The following is a 10,563-nucleotide window of genomic DNA, read 5'->3' as shown; positions in this document are numbered from 1 at the left end:
TCCTTCGGGGGATGCTCGGCTCGGGATGCTGCGGGAGCGACAGTCGGAGCGCTACAGGAGATCCGGATCAGGGGTTGCTGCTGGTGCTGCGTGGGGCCCGAGGTGCTCAGGTAAGACCGGGATCGGGTTCTGGGTCCGGGGCTCGGGTCCTGGTCCTGCCGGTGTCTGCTGTGGGAGGCGGGCAGGGTGTGGGTGCTGGGTTGAGACCGGAATCAGGCTCTGGGTCTGGGGACTCGGGTCCTGGTCCTGCTGGGGTCTGCTGTGGGAGGGGGGCAGGGTGTGGGTGCTGGGTTGAGACCAGAATCGGCCTCTGGGTCTGGGGGCTTGGGTCCTGGTCCTGCTGGGGTCTGCTGTGGGAGGCGGGCAGGGTGTGGGTGCTAGTGCTGGATGGTCGAGGCGCGACTGAGCCCGCGATCGGACCGACATCTCTGCAGGGGGGAAGATCCGCTCCAGGACAGACGCTGGGACCGAGCCCGGCACTGCTACTCCGGCTGTGGCCATTGCGGGGCTGGGGTCCCACCGGGGCTGGGTGATCGAGGCGAGGCTGAGCCCGGGATCGGACCGACATCGCTGCAGGTAGGAAGAGCCGCTCCGGGACGGCGCTGGGACCGAGCTGGGCGCTGCTGCTCCTGCTCCGGTCAGTGCAAGGCTTGGGTCCCGCCGGGGCTGGATGGTCGAGGCGCGATTGGGGCTGGGATCGGGACCGGTGTCGTTGCAGGGGGGAAGAGCCGCTCCGGTATGGCTGCTAGGACCGAGCCTGGTGCTGCTCCTCCGGCTGCGGCCAGTGAGGGACTGGGATCCCGCCGGGGCCGGATGATCGAGGTAGGATCGGGACCAGGACCGGACCGGCATCGCTACAGGTAGGAAGAGCTGCTCCGGGACGGGTGCTGGGACTGAGCCGCCGCTCCTGCTCCGGCCGGTGCGGGGCTGGGGTCCCGCCTGGGCTCTGGGCCGTGGGGAGCCGGGGCTATGGTGGTGCTGGGCCGCCAGGAAGACGGCGCTTCCCTGGAGCAGCCCCTGGATCACGGCTGGAAACGGGTAGGGCAGGGGAATCGCCTGTGGAAGCCCCGGGACCCCCCGGGCCCCGCCGCTCCCTCAGCGCTGCCGCCCGTCCCGCGGGGCGCCCCCTGGCGGACACGGCGCCGCCCCTCAGCCCTGCGGGGACACCGAGCCCGGCCCGGCGGCACCGCGGCCACCGCGCTCCCCTGTACCGGGACACCGCACTGCCCTGTGAGAGCCACAGCGCCCGCATCCCCCCGCTCCGTGTCCGCATCCTCGGGGGATCCCCGCCGAACGACCGGGGCTGGGGCCGCTGCTCTCGCTGCGGCTGTGCCCGGTGTGGGCCTGGAGGAGGCCAGAAGCCCCCGAAGCGCTGGCAGCCCTCGCGTCCTTGGGATCTGCGGGAGGAGCTGTGCCTGCAGCGTGCCGAACACACGTCCCGGTGTGGGCACCGGGGTACCGGGACAGCGCTGGCACAGACACGGCTGAAGCGCTGCCTGTGGCCCCTCAGCCAGGGGCTGCTCTGAGCAGGCACACGGAGATACCTCAGCCCGGACAGACACCACCGACAGCCCAGAAGGACCCCAAGGAGCAGCGGGCATTGCCTGGAGTGGAGGCACGGACCGTTTGCAGAGGGGCTCAGACAGCAGTTCCCGTTTCTGACCTCCCAGAGCTCCCAGGTATGTCTCAGCCACCCCAAGTCTTCTCTCTCCTTTCCAGCCCGAGGCCATTGTCCCTCAGCAGCACTAACACCAAAGCTATCTTCCCTCACAGATATTGAATCCCAAGCAGTATACCTGAGAGATGCCTCAAACTCAGAGGTTCAAGCAGGATGAAGTTTGGAACTTCCCAGGGAGCCAGCTGAAGTGCAGAAGTGAAGGAAAACTTTTGCAGGTGGGTCCCACTGGAGGTGTGCTGAAGGCAGGGATGTGCATCCCTTTCCTGAGGGGAAAAAATGTGCAGAGGCTGCTGCTGAAGCTCTGAAAAGAACTGGGCTTCTTCAGGGAGAGGTGTGCTGCCTCAGCACAGGCTGGGAGTGCATCCAGCTACTGCCTTGTCCTGCTTTAAAACATCATTGGGAGCCCGAGCTCCAGGAGTGGGGGTGAAATCAGCTGGGTTCCAGGGAACTTTGTCCAGTGACCCCAGGGACATCAGTGGAGCTGGGGGATGAGGGTTTTAAATAGTAAGTTCTATGGAGTATAGACCTGTCCTTGTCCTGATCCCACGCAGCTTCCCTGGAACCTCTGCTGGCTCCTAATACAGCTGGTGTAAAAGTGGTACCTCTGTGTGGGAATTTCCACTCTCCATGAGGTGCTGTCAGGTTATTCCAGCAGGAATTCATCAGGGAATGTGGGGCTGTGGGTGTAACTCACCCGAACCAGCAAAGCTGATACCAACCCCCAAATCCAGGCACCCCAAATCCAGACACCACATAGAGAACAGTCTCTGTGCTGCCCTGTCAGCTAAAACCCCTGGGCTGGGAAATTTCAGCAGCCAAATACATGAAATGCTCTAAATCCCAGCAGCCAGCATTCCCCAGGGGTAAAATCCAAGTTCCAAGGTGGCAGCTGGTGTCCTTCTCCTGCTGCTGGTGACACAAATTCCCCTCAGAACGGGCAGGAGCTGGGAGCAGGAGGGGTGGGAGCGGCATGGGGAAGTGCCAGGAGATGAGGGGGCTGGAATGTGTCCTGAATCGGGAGATGAGGGGGCTGGAATGTCACCTGAATCGGGAGATGAGGGGGCTGGAATGTCACCTGAATCGGGAGATGAGGCCGCTGCAATGCCGGCTGAATCAGCTGGGAACATTCCTTCCCTGCAGGAACAGGAGCAGATCCCTCCTGGCCAGGCTGGGGGGCAGCTGCTGGGTCTGCTCTGGGGTAGAACCCCCTGCCCTGCCAGCAGCCCTGACTCTGCTTTCCCTCCCCGCTCCTGAGGGTGTCAGGGCTGCCGTGAGGGAGCTCAGACCCAAAAACCCCACAGCCCACAGAGTGAATGATCCCAACGCAGAAATGCAGTGTTGTGATAAAAATTCTGTTAAAAAGGCTGTGACAACACTGTAATGGGATTCCCAGGAACCTTCTGGTTTGCTCCTAGGTCTGTTTTTATGTGTTTTTAGTCCCTCAATGGGCAGTTTGTAGTATTTATTCTGGGACTCCGGGGTTGAGCAGGGCTGGCTTTGGATTGGCCTTCACCTCTGCTCCCCCTTGGGCCGAGCTGGGCGGACTCATCCCCTCAGCTCTTCCCTCCAAAACACCCCTGACTCATTTCCCTGCAGGTGACCCCGGGTTTTGCCCCAAGCTGTCCCCTGCTCACCTGCCCTTGCCCTCACGGTGTCCCTTCTGTTCCCCGCAGTGCCCTGGGGACACCAGGGAGGTCCCTCTGCCTTTCTGCTGCCCCTCTCCAGCCCCGGCCGCTCCTCTGCTCGCTCTCTCTGCCCCTGTCCCACACGGCGGGGCACAAAAGGGGAAAAGGGTCATTAATTCAATTAATTCTGCAATTAATTAATTAATTAATTCCAACTCCCCAGTGAGAAGAACATGAACTCACAGCCACCGAGGCCTGACGGGTTCCTGCAGTGAGAGCTCAGCACACATCCACAGAGGTAAGTCCAGCATCTGAAACCAAAAAAAAAAAAAACACATAGGAGAAAAACGTAATTTATTTCGCTTCTAAGTTATTTCAGGTTCTTAGAGCCCAGCCAACATTTGCTCTTGATTTTGGCTGGGTGAATTGTGAGCAATGGGCACAGGTCATGCCATTCGTGGGGGCAGAAAAAGTTGATTGGGCTCACCTTATTTCAATTTATTAAAAAAGATTTATAACTCTTTAAACACAACACTCTGCAATTACCATAATGTTTCTTCCATGATTTTAACTGATTCTCAGTAGATTTTATAAAACTTAAAACAACACCTCCTCCTTAGCAGACTCATAAAACATTAGACAAAAAGTCCTAACACCAGTCTCAGGCTTACACAAGAGACCCTCCCCACAACCAAACAAAAAAACCAAACTAATGTGCCAAAAGTAGACCTTATTATCACTAAAAATACAACTCAACCATATCAAAAATAACTCCAAATTTATTTCCTCCAAACACCAAATACTCTCCAAATTGTAAATCAAAACCATTAAAAAATTCTTCAAGTATCAAAAACCTATATGTAAATATTACTCAAAGCCCACCAAAATAGAGAACAATCTAATCAATATCCTAAATACAAAAAAAAACCACTATACAAGTTAGTACAATTCTAAATAGAACATAAATAAAAATCTTTTGCCAAGAAACATAGCTCCCAATGAATAAAACCACCATGTACAGATATAGGTAGTAATAGTAAGCCAACAACCTAAAGTTTCTCCCCAACACTTTCAAAACTTCAATATTTATAAATAACAACTTTCAATAACTCAAGTATTAATAAAACAAAACAAAATCAAATTTCACTACATTTAAGCCTAAATAGTCTTCAATTTCATCACTGTAATAATCTATTAAAATTTGTTTTGTTATTCCTTACAATCAGAATTCATTAATTCTAAGTCTTATTTAATGTAACTTATCCTGGATTGTATTAAAAATCATTTATCTAAACTATAAAGTATATAGTTAATTGTCTTTAAAAAGTAAAACAAGTCAAATTAAAGCAACTAAAATAAAACACTAACCAACACCTCTTCATAAGTAAAACAATACAGTTTATTACATCATCCATTTAATCAAAAATTCTATTCTTCATTACAATCTCGAGTTTTTATCTTTTATAAATAACACCAAAAAATAGCCATTACTATTAATATCATACTATTTTAAAATTTTTAGTTTATTTCCCTAATATATAAATATTTTTAAAAAGCTATCTCAACTTCTCCAAACACTTACTACTAACATACTAATTATAGAGAAGTATTAATTTCATCATAAACATTATTTATAAAATATTATTTTAATAGTTACAACTGACTTTCACATACTTTACCATCTCTTTATATAATCACCACAACCACATAATTTCCAAATCCCACTTTTTTATTCTCTAACTACTTATACATCTCTTAAACCAAGTTAACTCCCTGACTAATCTCTACACTAACTCTGTCATTTAACCTAATATTATCTCATCATTTTAAATATTTTTCAATGTTAAAAAAAAATTAGACTTTATTAAAAACCTCCTCCAAACTATTAATCTTATAACTTTCCTCAGGTATTATTAAAAAAACACTTTAACAAAAAATCCAACTACAACATTTATTTTTCTAAGTTTCATACTAAGTATTCAGTCTCTCCTACATTTCCTGCACCCTCACTCTCAAAATCCAACTCCAAATTCACAACCCTGTCTATAACCACTTTCAAATATTTAAAAAATAAGTTTACTATATTCACAACATGTCTATTCTAAAAATACTTTAAAAGCCCAATTACTAAATAATTTAATTAATCTTTAATCCTAAAATTGTTACTCATAACTCTTTTTAAAAACCTTACCTGAAAATCTATTAAGTAACATGCACCAATTACAGTTTAAACTATAATCAAACCCTAGCTCTACCAAAATAAAATAATTAATAATCCCAAATATTTGCTACATCAAAAATAAAATTCAAATAATTTTAACTTAACCATTTGACTTTATCAATATCACAACTGAACCTATTTGTAACAATTATGGAACCTTCCAGTAATTTAAAATTTATCAACTGTTACAAACTCTAAAATAATATAGAATATTTTAATACTTAATAAATATATCATTTCACATGTTACTAATTGTATATAATCTAAATAATTCCTAATTAATTTAGTGTTTTCTTTACTGCATACATTACTTTAATCTAATATTTCTTCATACTTATAACAAAAAAAATTATAATAATAACATCTGAAATGAGTATGTCACAAATCTCTATGCAATTTTATAAACCAAAATGTATCAATAGTTTATTGATCATATGACATCATAAAGTTTACTTACATCTCAGCAAGTAGAAAAACCCAGGTAAATTTCAATGAAATCATAAAACCACATCACACAAAAACCACACTGACCACTCCAGCACTAAAAAAACAAAATTAGACAAGGTAAGTACAAATGTAAATTACACAAAATTTCCAACTTACACCTAGCACCTTGTATTATACTCACCAAAAACTATAAACTTTAAGTTTCTTTATAAATATAAAAATCAATAGTATCAATTTCTTATTAAATAATAACTTAAAAATATAAAATTCAATCAAATATTAGGCCTCTATTTAGCTTATTTACTTTTAGTTATACAACTTTACCAATTAACCAACGTAAAGCAAACATTTAAATAACTTCAACTGAAGTTTCAAGTTTAAATGCAAACATTTAAATAACTTCAACTAAAGTTTCAAGTTTAAATACTTTGTATTAATCTATCACTGCTCAAAAAAATCCATTCTTTACTTACCTAATCCATATACCAATTACAAATAATCCATATCATGAAAAAAGTACATTATTAACCCTTAATATAAAGATAATTACCAATATATAACAAAAAATCATTTATCCATCAATACAAATCAAATTATAAAAATAATTTTAAACCTTGAAACTTAAAAAACACATCAGTTTTTATGCCACCTATTACTTCAACAACACTAAAATTATTAAATAAATTAAAATCTTAGCTAAATAAGCAATCCAACAGTACATCCTTTCCATGAAGCAACTTTTAAACAGATATCAAAAATATTAAACACAGTTTTACAAAAAAAACAACAATCAATTTTCTTTTATTGACACAAATATAAACACAAAAATTTCATGAAATATATTCTAGAAATTTATCTAATAACTCAAAATCTATTTATAAAAATATACACCTTTGAAAAATATCAAAAATAAGATAAATAATAAAACCTAACTAAAAATTTAATAAATAAAATTTAACACCATAATTAACAAATATAACCAAATTTTATATTTTAAATACATTTTAATTATTATAATACTACTACTAATAAGAATAACACCTTATTTACATTAATATATACAACCAATACTTAACAAATCTATAAATAAAAATTTCTTAATACAGAGAGAGAGGGGAGATGTGGGAACTGGACAACCAGAAACCTCCAGAGACACCAAAAGATTTGATCTGCAGCCTGGGAAGAAGCTTGGATTGATGTGAAAATACAACACACAGGCATTAGCAGCAAAATAATACAGAAAATAATGATGTTTCTGTGGCTGTGAGTAAGAGCATGCCTTGAGTGAGTGAGGAACTGTAAAGGTGAGGTGGTGCAGGGTTGATAATGTGAGGGTGGGGCTGTGTAAAGTCAGAGTTTAGAATTATTACAGAAGCATCTGTGTGCAAGTGAGGAGCCACAGGACAAAAGTGAGCACAGTGCAGCAGAGTTAAGGAAAGGTGATGGGTGAGAAAAGCAAAATGAACCCTGTGGCAGCTGTGGGTTAGAAAGTTCTACATTGCCTGGAACAAAGAACTGTGAGTGCTCTGGAACTGTAGGAACTACTTACTCTGTAAAGTCTGCTGGCCTCTGAGGCTGATCCTTACCTGAGCAATAAACCCTTCTCACCAGAGCCAGGGCACTGAGGCTGATCCTTACCTGAGCAATAAACCCTTCTCACCAGAGCCAGGGCACTGAGGCTGTTTGTGTGAGCAATAAACCCTTCTCACCAGAGCCATGCACTGAGGCTGTTTGTGTGAGCAATAAACCCTTCTCACCAGAGCCAGGGCACTGGGGCTGGTGTTGGTGTGAGCAATAAACCCTTCTCACCAGAGCCAGGGCACTGGGGCTGGTGTTGGTGTGAGCAATAAACCCTTCTCACCAGAGCCAGCCCCATCCCCTGGTTGCTGACAGTGGTGGCTCTGGGCAGGGCTGTCCCTGTGTCTCTGCCTGCACACAGGGCTGGGGCTGTGTCACAGACATCTTTTATGGAAAATCCTTTCCTTAGGACTTTTCCTCCTGAGAAGCTCAGAGGCCTCACAGACAAAATGCAAACATTGATTATCTGCTGCTGTGGGATGCAGCAGGGGCATCTGGGATTGGTCTCATGTGCTTGTTTCTAATTAATGGCCAATCACACCCAGCTGGCTCACACTCTCTGTCCGAGCCACAAGCCTTTGCTATCATTCCTTCCTTTTCTATTCTTAGCTGGCCTGCTGATGAGCTCCTTTCTTCTATTCTTTTAGTATAGTTTTAATATGATATATGCCATAAAATAATAAATCAGCCCTGTGAACCATGGAGTCAGACCCTGGTCCCTTCCCTCCCCCTGGCCCCTGTGCGCAGCCCCAGGCTGGGCTGGCAGCAGTGGCATCCCCAGGCAGGGAATGCAGCACAGGGGACAAGAGGAGCCCTGTGTGCCTCTGACTCACCCACAGCAGGGCAGGGCCTGAGCCCTCCAGGGCAGAGCCTGTGCTGGGGCCTCTTGCCTGTGGCTGCTCAAACACCAAAGCTTTTGGCAAAGGGGGCAGGAGTTTGGTGATTTGTCCTGGCCTGAAAGAGAGGAGGAAAAGAAAATTAAGTCCTCTGAGGAAGTCAAAGGATGCAGTTTTCACACTTGTGCTCTGAGGGCTCACTGTGGGGTTTTATCCATGAGAGGTGACACCAATGCAAACATAACAGTGCCCTTTGCCAGCATTTCTATTCCTAACTATTTCAGACACTAAAAGGAAGCTCATTTTTCTTGTTGCATTCTTTGCCTCATTTGAACAGAACCATTTTTATCTCACTTGTCAGTCCTTTAGCACTGGGCTTTGTACACAGGGAGGGTGCATCACAAGCAATCCCAAAGAGAAACCCCTCCAAAGCTGCCAGGGCAAGGTTCCAAGGCACTCCAGGGCACAGCCAGCTGTTCCTGCCCTGCCAGGCCACACAACCCTGTCCCATCCAGCTGGGCTGGGCAGCCAGGCAGGGGCTGCCCTTCCTCCCAGGGAACAGAGAGACAGCCTGGGCAGCACCTGGGAACAACAGGGGAAAGGCAAAATAAAAACGGTTTCTGTCAGAAAATGAGTGTCTGCAATCAGAGCTTCTGGACAAATTCAGTAACAGCACTTTCATGTGATAAATATGGGCCCTGCCCATCCTGGCAGCCCAGGTGAAAGCAGGAAGGAGAGCTACAGGAACAGAAGGAAGGCAGAGTCCCTCATTTGGATGGATTTCCCAAAGTCTCTTTTGCATTGTACACTCTTTGTGCTCTTTAAAAGAATGGATTGCTGCTACAAAAATGATATTTTATCAGCCACAGCCAGGGCAAGGTGAGCTACAGCTGCAGGGCCAGGTGTGGGGGAGAGCTGGAGAAGTGAAGAACAGGCAATCTTGTCAAAAATAAATCTTGTTTAGATTCACCAGTGCTGGGAACAAGGAGAACACGCTGTCCTGGATGCATCAGGGACACAATGGCCTGGTTTGGTTGTTGTCCTTTGCCCCCAAGCTCTGGCCTCACCCCCTCCAGAGGAGCAGGGAATTCCTGCAGGGTCAGGGGACTCTGCTCCCACTCCAGGGATGTGCCCAGGAAAGGAGGGGGCTGTTCACAGTGACTGAGCAGTGAGGAGCTGTGCCACGGGCAGCTGGGGCTGGGAATCCTCACTCAGGATTGCACACTGGATGTGCCAGGAAGCACATGCACTCACCTGTGCCCATTTCTGTCATGTGTCAGTCAGAAACCATGTAACCAGCACCTTGCTCCTCACTGCACCTCTTAGAAATACATTAAGAACAGAAAAAACCCAAACAAACCAACCAAACAACAGCCACAAAAGAGAGGGCTCAGTGCAGCACCATCTCACTGTTCTGCTCAGGGATGGACAGAATGGAGGAGGAAAGCTGTTCTTCCAGTGCTGCCAGGTCTGGCCCAAGCAGTGTGAAACAGCCAAAATTGCCTCAGCTGCAGCTTCCCCCCTTGCCCTGACTGCTGAGGGACAGAGGCACCACAGAGCCAGGCTGGCAGCACTCACACCCTGCCAGCACAGACATCTCCATGTTCCATCTCTGGCCAAACAGCCCCAGGATGTTTCTGCTTTCCTGCCAGACTTGGCAAATGTCACTGACGTTTATGCAGGCACAGACACCCTGTGTGGCTCTGGGGTCAGAGCCCCTTTGGCACAAAAACCCAGAGAAGGTTGGAAGGAATCTGATAAATCTTCCTCACACAAAGCTCCAGTTTATCAGATTATGCTCCTTTCTGACCCAGACATGGGGCAACTGAGAGGCATTTTAAAAACTTGGATTCCATGTTCAGTCTCATGTGAAGGGTGAGACAATGCAGATGTTACAATTCACCATCACAATCAGCAGCCAACCTGTTCCTAATTCCAATACACTGTAAGTGTTTCTTGGCCTGTCAGCTTTTGTCACACCATGCTGTAAATGCATTAAAGCAAATCATCTAAAATTAACCCTTGTGAATCTTATTACAATGCATCTTTCATAGTTCTATTTCTCTAAGGTATCCAGTCTTATTTACAAAGTCACCCTTTAAAACTTGTTTCTAGCTCCAGTTCTCTCTCAGCACTGTCTGTCCTATTCCGTGGCATTTCTAAGTCAGCATTTCTTAT

The 10,563-nt window shown here is 45.9% G+C and overlaps 1 long non-coding RNA gene across 2 annotated transcripts; it reads left to right on the top strand.

Annotated features, from left to right (window-relative positions):
- Positions 1-1,446: 1,446 nt before the first annotated feature.
- LOC132070371 (uncharacterized) lies at positions 1,447-7,631 on the top strand. Of its 2 annotated transcripts, XR_009417961.1 has the most exons (4): positions 1,447-1,679; positions 1,774-1,893; positions 3,527-3,601; positions 7,078-7,631. It is a non-coding gene; the product is annotated as an uncharacterized LOC132070371 (long non-coding RNA). The 2 variants fall into 2 exon arrangements; XR_009417962.1 differs by lacking the exon at positions 1,447-1,679 and having other exon boundaries at positions 1,767-1,893; positions 7,078-7,629.
- The last annotated feature ends 2,932 nt before the right edge of the window (positions 7,632-10,563 follow it).

Source organism: Ammospiza nelsoni, chromosome 2 (assembly GCF_027579445.1).
Source record: "Ammospiza nelsoni isolate bAmmNel1 chromosome 2, bAmmNel1.pri, whole genome shotgun sequence".
NCBI lineage: Eukaryota > Metazoa > Chordata > Aves > Passeriformes > Passerellidae > Ammospiza > Ammospiza nelsoni.
Note: the sequence above shows the minus strand (reverse complement) of the source record. Positions and strands in the feature narration are given on the sequence as shown.